The sequence below is a fragment of the Miscanthus floridulus genome, chromosome 18, assembly GCF_019320115.1.
Source record: "Miscanthus floridulus cultivar M001 chromosome 18, ASM1932011v1, whole genome shotgun sequence".
In the NCBI taxonomy this organism is placed as follows: Eukaryota; Viridiplantae; Streptophyta; class Magnoliopsida; order Poales; family Poaceae; genus Miscanthus; species Miscanthus floridulus.
Window position 1 is genome coordinate 46,072,115 of NC_089597.1, and position 13,259 is coordinate 46,085,373.

Consider the following 13,259-nt stretch of genomic DNA (forward strand, 5'->3'; position numbering starts at 1 on the left):
GCCCTTTGGGCTACATTAATTTTTTTATTTTTATTAGACTCTACATGATTTCTAAAAAATTCTAAAAATTAATTTTAGGGATGGTTGACTTAAGTCAACCGCCTCTGAAAATCGATTTTTAGGGGCGGTTGTCTTAAGAGAACCGTCCCTAAAAATCGGTTTTTAGAGGCGGTTTTATTTTTACAATCGCTGGCATTGTAGCGGTTTTTCAAACTGCATCTGAAAATCGATTTTAACCGCCTCTAAAAATCTTTTATGTACCGGTGATCACACGCGGTATTCCTCCCCTCCCCTGGGGCTCTTTATTAATGCATATGCGCTGCTACAACACCAAGCTTACAATTCTCTCTTCTAGTACTATTTATCTTCTCCAATTGGTTGTTCATGTTCTTCGACGAATCTTGCCAGCCTGCCCCAACCTCCGACATCAACCGTCGTCACCCACCCTAAATCTAGTTCGAGAAGAAAAGTTTGTGAACTCAGCCCTGTCGCCGACACCTCCATCCAGTAATCTTCCTCTAATCAGCATCGCCGTTGCCAACTCGCTCCTCGCCCTTCAACCAGCCTCCACCGTCGGCCCGTCGCCCGCTGCCGAGCCCTTCCCTTTCTATGCCCGCCCGCCATGGAGGGCTTTTTTCAGAAAATCCGAACCTTATCCCTAAATCCTACCGGCTCCGCCGCCTTGACCCGCGCCTCATTGCAAGCCGCCTCGCCCACCGCCCACCCCCTCCCTGTTCTAATTTTGCTAGCGTCCTTGCTTGAGGGTAGCGACACACGCGTCTCAAATAAGACCATGTGTGACTAAACTGGTTTAGTCCTTAGCCCAAGGGGGTGACTAAAGGGGACTAAAGGGCCAACAAGACAACCCCTGCCCCTTATTAATGCATTCGCTAGGCAGGACACGCCGCTTGTTGGAAGCCGCGATGTCTCACCGGGTCTATCGCGGGACATCACTGTCGCCTGACCTCGCGCGTCGGCCGCATGTCACCCGTGATGCCTCGCTAGGCCTGTCGGCGGACCTCATGCATCGCACGCGAGCCTCGCTAGCCCCCATCCCTTTTGACATAGTATGTGTTTTATGTGATCACATCACCTAGTACTTGGTTTGGGGTCATAGTGTCCAATGCATCTCTCACAATAATAGTCACCAAAGTATCAAACCTCGGTGATAGGCATCTCAAGAACCGATGTGAGAAATCCTTGTCCTCCACTTTCTCTTCTAGGCTCTTCAAATCGTTGACAATTGTTTAGAGCCTATAGAACATCTCTGGAACGGTCCCATCTTCCTTCATTTTGAAGCTAGTGTACTTGTCCTTGAGCACGTATAGCTTGGACGATCCCAAATCACATGAGCATATGTATCGCTGGACACGACAACCACCAAGAGTAACAAAGAAAACCGCAGTTAGAACGATCCCTAGGTGCCACTAGATGCAATCATTCAAGAAAATGCACTTTGGATCACTCCCAACTCACTTGGATGATGAACCAATTAAGAGAATGAGTGGGAGAGGTTTGGCTTAGCTCATAAGGATGCAATAATGATCAAAATGTCTAAGAGAGTGAGTCCAAGCCGGCCAAGTTCTATTTATAGAGCCCCCATGACTCAAATAGCCGTTACCTCTTCGTAGGGGTGTCTGGAACGACGCAACAGCTCTGGACTGAGGGGTCTGGACCATGCTCTCCGAGTCTGGTTCCTCTCCCAAGCGAATCAAAAGCTGCCACACGTCTGCTTTGAATTAGTTTACCATTGCCACGCTCCAACAATCATCAGCCATGGTCCGTACCGAGCAACCGGACATATCCGATTCGTTTTGGGCACTCTCTGTTTGAAGAAATAATTCTTTGGACCGAGAGGTTGGTCTGGACCGTCATCCGGGCCAGGTCCAGAGCCACCTCAACTGCCTCCTCATTGTGCCACGTCACTGGGGTCCCACTGGACCCACGCTAAAAGGTCCTAATATGGCTAGAGGGGGATGAATAGCCTATTTAAAAATCTACAAATCAACTAGAGCAATTTGATTAGTATAACAAATAGCGAAATACAAACTTGATCTAGCTCTACAAGGGTTGCAAGCCACCTATCCAAAAATTATAGTTGCTATGATCTCTAGACACACAATTTTCTATGTCACTACTCACTAAGAGCTCTCACACTTGCTACACTAAAGAGCTCCACTAGATGAACTTAAAACAACAAAGTAAGCTCTCAATTCTAATTACACTAAAGAGCTTGCTACAACTTAGTTTGCAAGAATATATATGAGTGAGTAGGGTGATTATACCGCCGTGTAGAGGACTGAACCAATCACAAGATGAATACTAAATCAATCACCAAGAGAATACCAAAGGACAAGAGACAATTAATTTTTCTCCCGAGGTTCACGTGCTTGCCGGCACGCTAGTCCCCGTTGTGTCGACCAACACTTGGTGGTTCGACGGCTAAGAGGTGTTGCACGAACCTCGTCCACACAATTGGACACCGTAAGAACCTACCCACAAGTGAGGTAACTCAATGACACGAGCAATCCACTAGAGTTACCTTTCGGCGCTCTGCCGGGGAAGGCACAAGACCCCTCACAATCACCACGATCGGAGCCGGAGACAATCACCAACCTCCGCTCGACGATCCTTGCTGCTCCAAGTCGTCTAGGTGGCGGCAACCACCAAGAGAAACAAGTGAATCCCGTAGCGAAACACGAATACCAAGTGCCTCTAGATGCAATCACTCAAGCAATGCACTTGGATTCTCTCCCAATCTCACAATGATGATGGATCAATGATGAAGATGAGTGGGAGGGCTTTGGCTAAGCTCACAAGGTTGCTATGTCAGTGCAAATGGCCAAGAGAGTGAGCTTGAGCCGGCTATGGGGCTTAAATAGAAGCCCCCATGAAATAGAGCCGTTGGCTCCTCAGTCCACTGAAAAATGGGACGACCGGAAGCGCAGGTCAGATCGACCGGACGCTGGACCCTAGCGTCTGGTCACGCGATGTGTGCCACATGTCCCCTGCTTCAAACGCTGATCGTCCGATCTCAACGGTCATCAGTACATTTAAGTTATGACCGGATGCGCTGCTTCGAAGTGACCGGACGTAGGACCTCAGCGTCTGGTCGTTTCCAGTAAGCTTCCATTCACGAAAAATCATGACCGGACGCATCCGGTCATGCGCGACCAGACTCACCCAGCGTCCAATCACTCAGGGTCTCCTCTGTGTGCTACCGCGTCAGCAGGACCGGATGCACCCCTCCAGCTTCCGGTCACAAAGTGACCCAGCGTCCGGTCAGAGACCGACGCCAGCGTCTACGCTGCTTCTGCTGACCAGACACACCGGTCCTACCGAGACCAGCGTCCGGTCACTTACAGTGACCTCCGTCTTTTTCTGTATAGAGTGTCGGTGGCACCGTCAGACTGTCCGCACTCTACGGGCGAACACTCCACCGGTGAAGTTTTTAACCCTTGTTCAAATGTGCCAACCACCAAGTGTATCACCTTGTGCACATGTGTTAGCATATTTTTTAAATATTTTCAAGGGTGTTAGCACTCCACTAGATCCTAAATGCATATGCAATGTGTTAGAGCATCTAGTGGCACTTTGATAACCGCATTTCAATATGAGTTTCACCCCTCTTAATAGTACGACTATTGATCCTAAATGTGATCACACTCACTAAGTGTCTCGATCACTAAAACAAGATGGCTCCTACTATTTATACCTTTGCCTTGAGCCTTTTGTTTTTCTCTTTCTTCTTTTCCAAGTTCAAGCATTTGATCATCACCATGCCATCACCATCATTATGATCTTCACCATTGCTTCATCACTTGGAGTAGTGTTACCTATCTCATAATCACTCTGATAAACTGGGTTAGCACTTAGGGGTTCATCAATTAACCAAAACCAAACTAGAGATTTCACACGCATATTGGTCCGGACCGCAAGCGCACTAGGGTCTGGAGCCTTCGCGCCATTGCTACTGCTTTGTGCTGCCTCGTCCGGACCGACGCACCATGATCCTGACCGCACACGCCACCTGAGTCAGAGCACAAGCATAGTGCTACTCCACTTAGGGTTAGGTACCGAACCAATCAACCATGGTCCAGACCCCCTAAACCCCTGAGTCCATATCACCTTTTCCAATCTTTTTCAACTCCTTTCATTTCACCCTTGCTTCCAAGTGCTAACCGTAAAGTGTCTCACCAATTGTTCATGTGTGTTAACATTTTCCAAAGCATTTTTTAATGGTTAAATGTTAGCACACTAGGTCCTAATGCATATGCAAGTATGAGTTCACCTAGTGGCACTTGATAACCGCTTTAACCATGATTTTTCACTCTTCATAGTACAACTATCTATCCTAAACCCAATCACACCTTCTGTGGTGTCTTGATTGGCAAAAAAATGGCCCTATCAAGTATACCTTTGTCTTGAGCCCATCTTTGTTTTTCTCGGTCTTCTTTTACAAGTTGGAGCACTTGATCTCTCTTTTGGCCACCTCCACCACCATGGATGCCATCTTGCTCCACCACTTGGACTTGGACCACCCTAGCTTATCTATACACTTAGACAAAGGGTTAGTCCAATAGGTTTCATCGATTAGCTAAAACCAAACTAGGGCTTTTAGTCGCGGAGCTCGCTCGCGGCCGGGGGGACCTCTTGTGCCGGAAGCAGGGACGGAGTGGGAGCACGGGGGGCAGGCGGGGCGGGATGGGCCAGGGAAGGTGGCGCTATGGCCTTAGGGACATTTTGGTCTTTGCTCATCACCCCTAATGGCCATGAGTCCCTAGATCCAAACAACTAGGGACTAAAATTTAGTCACTTTAGTCCACTTTCATCTGGACCTGAGCATTTCTCGGGCTAGGTCGGGCTCGGGCCGGGCCGACAAAAGCCCTGGTCCTTCAAGCTTCTAACCTTGTGTCCAAGCCGGCCCACTAAGCTAATCGGGCCAGGCTGGGCCAAGTACCACTATGAAATATTAAATCCTAGGCCCGTCCCAGTAGCCCGAACAACCTGGCACTTGCAGCAGCTACTCATTATACTTGAAGAAAATTGACCATAGCTTGCTTTGTTGCACATGCCGATTAATTTCATATTTCAATAGTTATATCACAGGTATGCAGACAAGACTTAAAGGCATTATACATCAATCAGTGAACAAAATAGTAGAATACCAAAGAATAGCTTAATTTAACTTAGATTTAATGTAATCTGATGAACCTATACTGGTAGAGAACCGAGCTTTACTCCCGGTGGGGAACCCCCTCTAGTCCCGGTTCCCCACCCGGGAGCAAGCATCCGGGACTAAAGGGGGGGTCCTTTAGTCCCGGGTCAGGAACCCCCTCTTCTTCACCTTCTTCCATTACAACACCGGTTTCTCCGTGCTTTGTCTAACAAATATAGTTTGGCATGAAACCCGACTTGAACAAGTGTGAATGAAGAGTCCTTAAGTAAGGATATTCCACCGTATTCTTACATATGGCACATGGGAAGCACATGAAACCGTCGCGTTTGTTTGCCTCGGCCGCACGTAACAAAGAATGCACGCCGTCAATGAACTCTTGGGAGCGACGATCAGCATTATACATCTAATGACGGCTCATCTGCATTACATGACATAAATATTATATTAAAACCTAGATCATAATTAATTATTTATACAACATGCGTGCCACCACAAAAGATACAAATTTATGAAAGCATCGCTATAATGTAGACAATCCCAACTACCACTAAAAGAACTAAAGCTAAAATATATTTCAGGAGCACAAGGATCTCGTGACCAATCTCAACTAAAACAGACAGATCCCTCGATTGTGCAACATCTTTGGGCTTCTTCGGCTGGATCACTGCCTCATTAGCCGCCGTATCTGCCTGTTGTGCAAGATATTTTTGCACGAGTTCAACATACTCTTCCTCCCAGTAGAAGCCTGAACATTGTCCACTGCCATCCCACTGAAATTAAAACAAAAAATTAGAACTTTAATCACAACCATCATGAAAATAGGTATAAACTAACCATAATCATTAAATACGATAAAATAACTCACATTGCGATCCGGACACTTGTAAAAGATACGATCCTTGTTGGGACCCTCCTTCTTCACTCGGTACTCCATCACAATCTTCGTCTCATCACGACACTTGCCGCATGGAATGAGAGGAAGGCCCGACCTAAGTCGCTTTGGAAACCCATGAGAGGCCGAGGACCCGGAAGCAGCTGCCATCTACTCTCTATACTCATTTTTTAATACACTATAAATTTCTCCTTTTATAAACAAATAAAATTAACAAACTATAAAATTATCTAGATCTCTAAACAATGATATTTTTAATGGTCATTGTGTTCTCGTCTTTTACTGCGGCAGGTAAGTAATTCACATGATATTTCCGTAAATTAACAGAAGAATGGGAGTGTACACACATAACAGACTACTGCGAAGATATCGGGACGCGTGAATAAATAACCATCCGTACTAGTTGACCTTGCTTACGTGATCATCTCGGCGAGCATTTCTCCACCGGACGGCACCGTACTTGGTCAAGGAAGAGCTCTGATTCTACGAGGAAGGGAACACGGTCTTCCACGACCGTTGCCGCTCTCCCTCGTAGAATCAAAGCTCCTCCTTGACGTCCGTTACCGTTCGGCAGAGAACATGCTCGCCGAGATGAACACGGTCCGCAAGTTCAACTAGTACGGATTTTCTATAATTTTCTAAGTTTTTCATTTCATAAAAAGTTAAAATAAAAAGTATGGTGATTGACAAACTACTGCGACGATATCGGGATATGTGAATAAATAACCATCCGTACTAGTTGAACTTGCTTACGTGATCATCTCGGCGAGCATTTCTCCACCGGACGGCACCGTACTTGGTCAAGGAAGAGCTCCGATTCTACAAGGAAGGGAACACGGTCTTCCACGACCGTTGCCGCTCTCCCTCGTAGAATCAAAGCTCCTCCTTGACGTCCGTTACCGCTCGGCAGAGAACATGGTCGCCGAGATGAACACGGTCCGTAAGTTCAACTAGCTACTTTAACCTTCTTTCATGTAAATATGCAAGCTTGAAGTGATTTTGAGCTCAAATTGCTTACAAATGAAAAAAACCACAATAAAGAACCATATATATATATAGTGAACAAAATGAGATAAGACAATGGTAAAAAATGAGAGTATGAGATGGGTAACCTTTACAACTGAAGAATCGACGGAGAAATCAAAGAAATCGACGGAGGAATCGAAGAATAGATGGAGGAACAATGGAGGGAGGGAGGAAGCAAGAACACTACTGCAGTGAGCTTCAAAATACGCTGAGCTCGGGCTCGGGGAGGAAGAAGGAGACGACCGATATATAAAGGGGGACCTTTAGTCCCGGTTGGTGGATCCAACCGGGACTAAAGGTAACTTTCCAACCCCGGGCGCAGCCATGGCCCGGGAGTAGACCTTTACTCCCGGTTGGATCCACAAACCGGGAGTAAAAGTATACCTTTAGTCCCGATTGGAGGCTCCAACCGGGACTAAAGGTCCCTGCCACCTCTGTCTGGCGCAGTAGCCGTTGGGCAGGGACCTTTAGTCCCGGTTGGAGCCTCCAACCGGGACTAAAGGTATTTCTAGTCCCGGGGACGAAAAATTCCGGGACTACAGCCCATTTTGACCGAGGATAAAAGGTCTGTTCTCTACTAGTGCTATATGCAAATTGCAGAGTCCTGACTGTCTAGCAAATTAATGTCCAAACAAATAAAAGTAGGCAGCTATTACATTTCTCCAAGCTACTGCGTAGGGCATTAACCAAAAGATATCTAGCTCTACTTAACAGAGACATGGACCTTCTATATCCATATTTATCCATAACAAATAGATTCTTGTCTATCAGCAAAAGGTAGAACACTTCTCTGGCTACAAGCTTCACCAAAAGGACCGAAGAATATTAGAACCCTGCAAAACAATATAGTGTAATTTTTTTTGACTTGCATGTGAACATCTAAACTTTTGAGTTTAAGGAAACCATCTGAAATTCTAATCAACAGCCACGACCTCATCAATATCATCAAGTTTAGTAGCTTCTGTAGCTGCAATTTGAAATCAAAACCAAATTCACATATTTAGAACATGTGATGTGATAATGTTAAACTGAGAACATGTATTAATCTAAAAATCAGAACATGTACAGTACCTATGTCCTTCGCGCGCACCCAATCTTGCAAACACACTAAAGCCTCCACTGTTTCTGGAGTCAGTGAACTTGGACAAGGAGTTATCACCTTTTTTCCTATACTGAATGCAGACTCTGAGGCAACTGAAGAGACAGGGATGGTAAGGAGATCTCGAGCCATACTTGCAAGTTCTGGATAACTCACAGATGAGGCCTTCCAAAATTCCAATATGTCCAAATCAACTTTTGGGTCTTTGTGTTGGAACCGAGGATCGACGGATGGTCACGAGAACATGAACAATAGACATAGACTTGCCGGCGACGAACGCCGCGGCAACAAACGCCTATATCTTGGCTTCTATTATTCAAATACACGACTCAGCTCAAATTGAGCCGACACAATTACATGGCTATTTGTACCTAGCGACACACTCTCACGCTCGCATGAACAATCTCCCCCTAAACCACGACATCACTGTGCGTCCCGCCACACAGGAGCATCGGTTCATCGACGGCGTTGCCAAACAACGCCTCCTCCTTCCTTGGCTTCGGGATCTCTGTCATGCTGCCGATGACGTGCTCCACCACGACCGTACGCGGCGAGCTACTGCCATCACCCTTCTCACCATCACCAGCCATCTCCCTAGTGCTCGAACATCTCTCGCTAACCCAGGCTCTAGATACCAACTGTTGGAACTGAGGATCGACGGACGATCACGAGAATATGAAAAATAGTCATAGACTTGCCGGCGACGAACGCCTGTATCTTGGCTTCTATTATTCAAACACATGACTCGGCTCAAATTGAGCTGACACAATTACATGCCTATTTGTACCCCAGCGACACACTCTCACGCTCGCACCAGCCCATGTCGCCACGCATGCATGGGCTACCACCACATGCACCACACGACTTCCACTCGTTCTGTGAGAACAGGTCCACCCAATTGACAGCCGCATCTCCCTAATGGCTATACTAGCACTAACTAAAAATAGCCTACAAGTAGAACTCACCTACATGCATGACTCAGTAGTACGTGACACACACGTGTATTCCAGGTGGAGCACGCACACTGCCTGGACTATATACAATCGTCATCACGTCGCGCACACGACAGACTCGACCCGGTCAATGGACTCCAACGCGAGCTCGAACACGCGCGCCATTGACGATTCAACGTGACATACACACGCCATGCACATACATGACGTGGTTTATGCTAACATTTTGTAGGTTCTTCCAGATACAGATCCAACGAAGATTTCTGACTTTGTGGTGCAACGGTGGTCAAGTAATCAGCATAATCATCAAACAAGTCATCTTGTCGATTCTGTTCAACATTATTACTCGGATTGGTGATAGATGGGCTAGGATTCAGGACCTTGTACTCATGAAATAACTCATAAAGCTTGGTTACAACTTTATTAACTTGTTCTTCAGCAGCAGACTCATCAATGCAACATGTATCTTCTTGTAGCAGTACCTAAGAAGATTAAGCTTATATCGGGGATCAAGGACAGCTGCACATAATAGAATCAAGCTGTAGTCTGACCAATATTTATCAAACTTAATTTTTCATCTCTTTCACCGTAGGAGACATGAAATTCTGTGGCTCTTTGGCAACTTGAAGCAGCTGAGAGTGAATCTTAAATACACCTTTGAAGTACAAATTGGCAGTTGGGTACTTTGTGCCAGATAAAGTGCATGCGACTTCATGAAAGGACTTCAGAAAATTAGTCATGACTGTTACTTCTTCCATTCAGGTTCAGAAAGATCAAAATTAACAAAGAAGGTTGCATCCCTCGATGCATAATGCTTCATTGCTTCAGAACTCCCTTATAGAACAAAGCATTTTCAAGCATTCTAAAAGTTGAATTCCAACGCACTTGCATGTCAAGACATAGCTTCTTTTTAATAAAAAAAAGAGCAAACTCAGTGCCGGAGGCTCCCACGTAAGTGGGGTCTAGAGAAGGAAAAAAACCGAGACATAGCTTCTTTTTAATATCTAAATGAAATATATTTTGAGCATCAGCATAAAATTTATTCCTACGGATACTAGAACCATGGATATACTGAACTCCTTGGTGAATCTTGTCAACAGCAGTATCAATTAATTTCAACCCAGCTTGAACAATCAAATTCAGAATATGTGCACAACACGGAACTCGAAAAAATGCACCATCACACAATAATCTACCAAGAGCTAGCAATCTCATCCTAAGGGCATTCGACAAGTTGTCATTGTAGGATGCATTATCCAAAGTAATACTCGTGACCTTTGACTCAACATTCCAATTGCTAAAGCATGCTGCAACAGTATCAGCTATTGATACACCATCATAGGGAGGAAGCAATTCACTGAATAATATTATTCGCCCACTTTAAAGTTTAATTCAAGTACTAAAGTCTAATCAAAGACTAAATGGAACCAAACATGCCCCTGCCCCCTATAGTGGCCGATTCCCGCTGGACGCCCCTCTATGTATTACCATTGACGAGGTAACAACTGATAGCACGGGCGGTAACAATTGGTGCCAGAGGACAAGTGAAATGTTTCAACTGTGTGCATTGTCCAACTATAATACGGAGTAGGTGTTAGCTATCATTAGTGGACCCCACAGGCAGTGTTGGCCTTTGGCTTATAAGGGCGTCCCCAACAAGGGACTAGGAGCTAGCTATAGGAAGTCTACGTGGAGGAGAGAGAGCAGAAAAAAACTCGTCGCTAGCTAGTACTTCGTCGCTATGCTCGCACGGTTCCCAGTGAACTGCACCTCTCTGGCTTCCTGACCCACGTTCACAGTTCTGAAATTTTCTTCTTTGTTTATTTTCCCATCGTGCCATGTCAGCTAGCGATTTGCGCAGGCTGTTGCGGACGCCCTAAGCCTCATCAAGTAACAGACTGGTCATGAACAAATAAAAAGAGAACACGGAACTGAGGAACCTTTCCTCATTCCTTCATTAATTGTTCCTCGTCCCTGGTGTTCTCCTCGCGGTCTCTCATGTCCATGGCTCCGGACTCGACCATGATGTTAGAATCTGATACATCTACTTATACATATTAACTTTATTTTTGAAAGGATATTACAAGCACGACACAAACTTGTGTCGTACCAAGAACGATATAGAAAAGTATAGTAGAAAACCCCATATGACGCAACCACGACAAGAGATTAGGATTTTGGTAAAATCTCTATACCTAAAAAGACTCAAAAGTAATCATCTATCCGGTGATACCAAATCATGCCAATCTGTATAACACCTGGTATACCAGCCATGTCCTGCGTCATAAGTCCCAGCCGAACTGCGCCAGAAGTCCGACGAAGTCCCGCACCCGTGCCACTGCCAGGCCTCCTCGCCTTGTACCCTGCTAAGCACAACTCCAAAAGAGTAAAAAGTGATGTTGCTCACTCACAACCTACTTGACCCTTTAGGACCTACTGATTTTTCTTTACACATGAATCTAGTGCGATGTAATTGTCTACACAAATCCTCTTCAGAGCTCCTAATTGCTCCTTGCAAGCCTTTGATGAGACCCTTGTGTTGGCTTGGTTGATGCATATGGTATTCACCCTCTTGTTTAAAGGGTATGTTTGGCTTCCAGGCTTCCTTCTAGCTTGGCTAGGAAATAAATCAGGCTAGCCTAAGACTGGTCCTAACAAGCCAAGATGGACATATTTGACTGCATACACTATCTAAGTCTGGCTAGCAACTAGTGTGTTTGGTTGGTTGGTTTGGCTTGGATAGAGTCACCTCTTCTTTGTCTAGGTAAGTTTACCACCTTTGAGACAATTTGTCGAACCTATATGTCGGTGTTTCGAGTAAGCACCAACTAGTAAATTTGTATTTGTTGCGCGTTAGGCCCGGATGGTGTGCTAAAAGACACAAGGTTTATACTGGTTCAGGCAGAATGTCCCTACGTCCAGTCTGTTGCTGCTGCTCGTGTTATTAGCACTAAAAAGGTTCGTAGTAGGGGGTACAAACGGTCGAGAGAGGGACAGGTCCCAAGTCTCTGATGGAAAGGTCAAAAGGGCCCTGAGAGCTCGGTTGCTACTCAGCTGTGTGTTATGTTGTGTGTGGTGTGTAGGATTGATCCGTCCCCTTAGTGGGGTGCCCTACCCTTCCTTTTATAGATCAGGGGAGTAGGGATTACAGATGGGAGAAAGAGGAAAAACTAGAGGCAGAGAAGGTCCTTCGAAGGTGCCGGGTCTTCCTTTTCCTTTGAGCCTGCCCCGCTGACATGGTAGATAGTGCCAGGGATAGCACGTTCGCTGATCCTGATAGGGCCGTACTCTGGCTTCGTTCAGCAAGTGGTCCCGTCCCGTCCCGTCCTGGTGGACGGCGCGGCGCACCAGGGTGCCGAGCCGCGACCCTATGGGGAGTAGATGGCGTAGAGGCCCCCCGTTAGTTACTGCAGATGACATGAGTTTCGTTCTTGGACCGTAGTGGTTATTGTATGTTGCCGTCAGGATTCGTGTTCGAGGGCAAATGCCGGCGCCCATAACACTGTAGGATAAATATCGGCGCCCACGACACTGTTTGGCCTCTGACATGCCTAGAAGGGCTTAAAGCGCCCGTCTGGTCATATCCTAATGGTACTTTCCTACAGGCGTGCAGGGTATGGTCCTCGGTATAACGATTAACTTGAGTGCCCCGCCTTATCTGCACGAGTAGTTATGAAGGAGTAGCGCATAGACGTCGGGCGAGGTGGAGCCCAGCCCTCGGACATCGGGCGAGGCGTAGTCTGCTCCCGAACGTCGGGTGAGGCGGAGCCTGTCCCTAGACGTTGGGCGAGGCGGAGCCTGCCCTCAGACGTCGGGCGAGGCAGAGCCAGCCATCGGTCGTCGGGCGAAGCGAAGTCTGCCTCCAGACGTCGGGCGAGGCGAAGCCAGCCCTCAGGGGTCGGGCGAGGCGGAGCCAATCTTCAGTCGTTCGGGCATGAAGTGTAGTTACGTTCTTGTCTGTTCAGAAGCATCAATGTTTGATGGTTATTAGCTCCTCCTCTTCAGGTACCCCGGTATTCGGTCCCCGACACTATGTTGAGCGTCACCTCTCAGCAGTCGCTCAAGTGCCACCGCCGCGCCGAGTGAGACATCGCGCTCGCGATGATGTGG

General features: G+C 46.6%; 1 pseudogene; it reads right to left on the reverse strand.

The window, feature by feature from the left end:
* Positions 1 to 7,740: 7,740 nt before the first annotated feature.
* On the reverse strand, positions 7,741 to 10,040 carry LOC136523756 (zinc finger BED domain-containing protein RICESLEEPER 3-like; annotated as a pseudogene).
* Between the last annotated feature and the right edge of the window lie 3,219 nt (positions 10,041 to 13,259).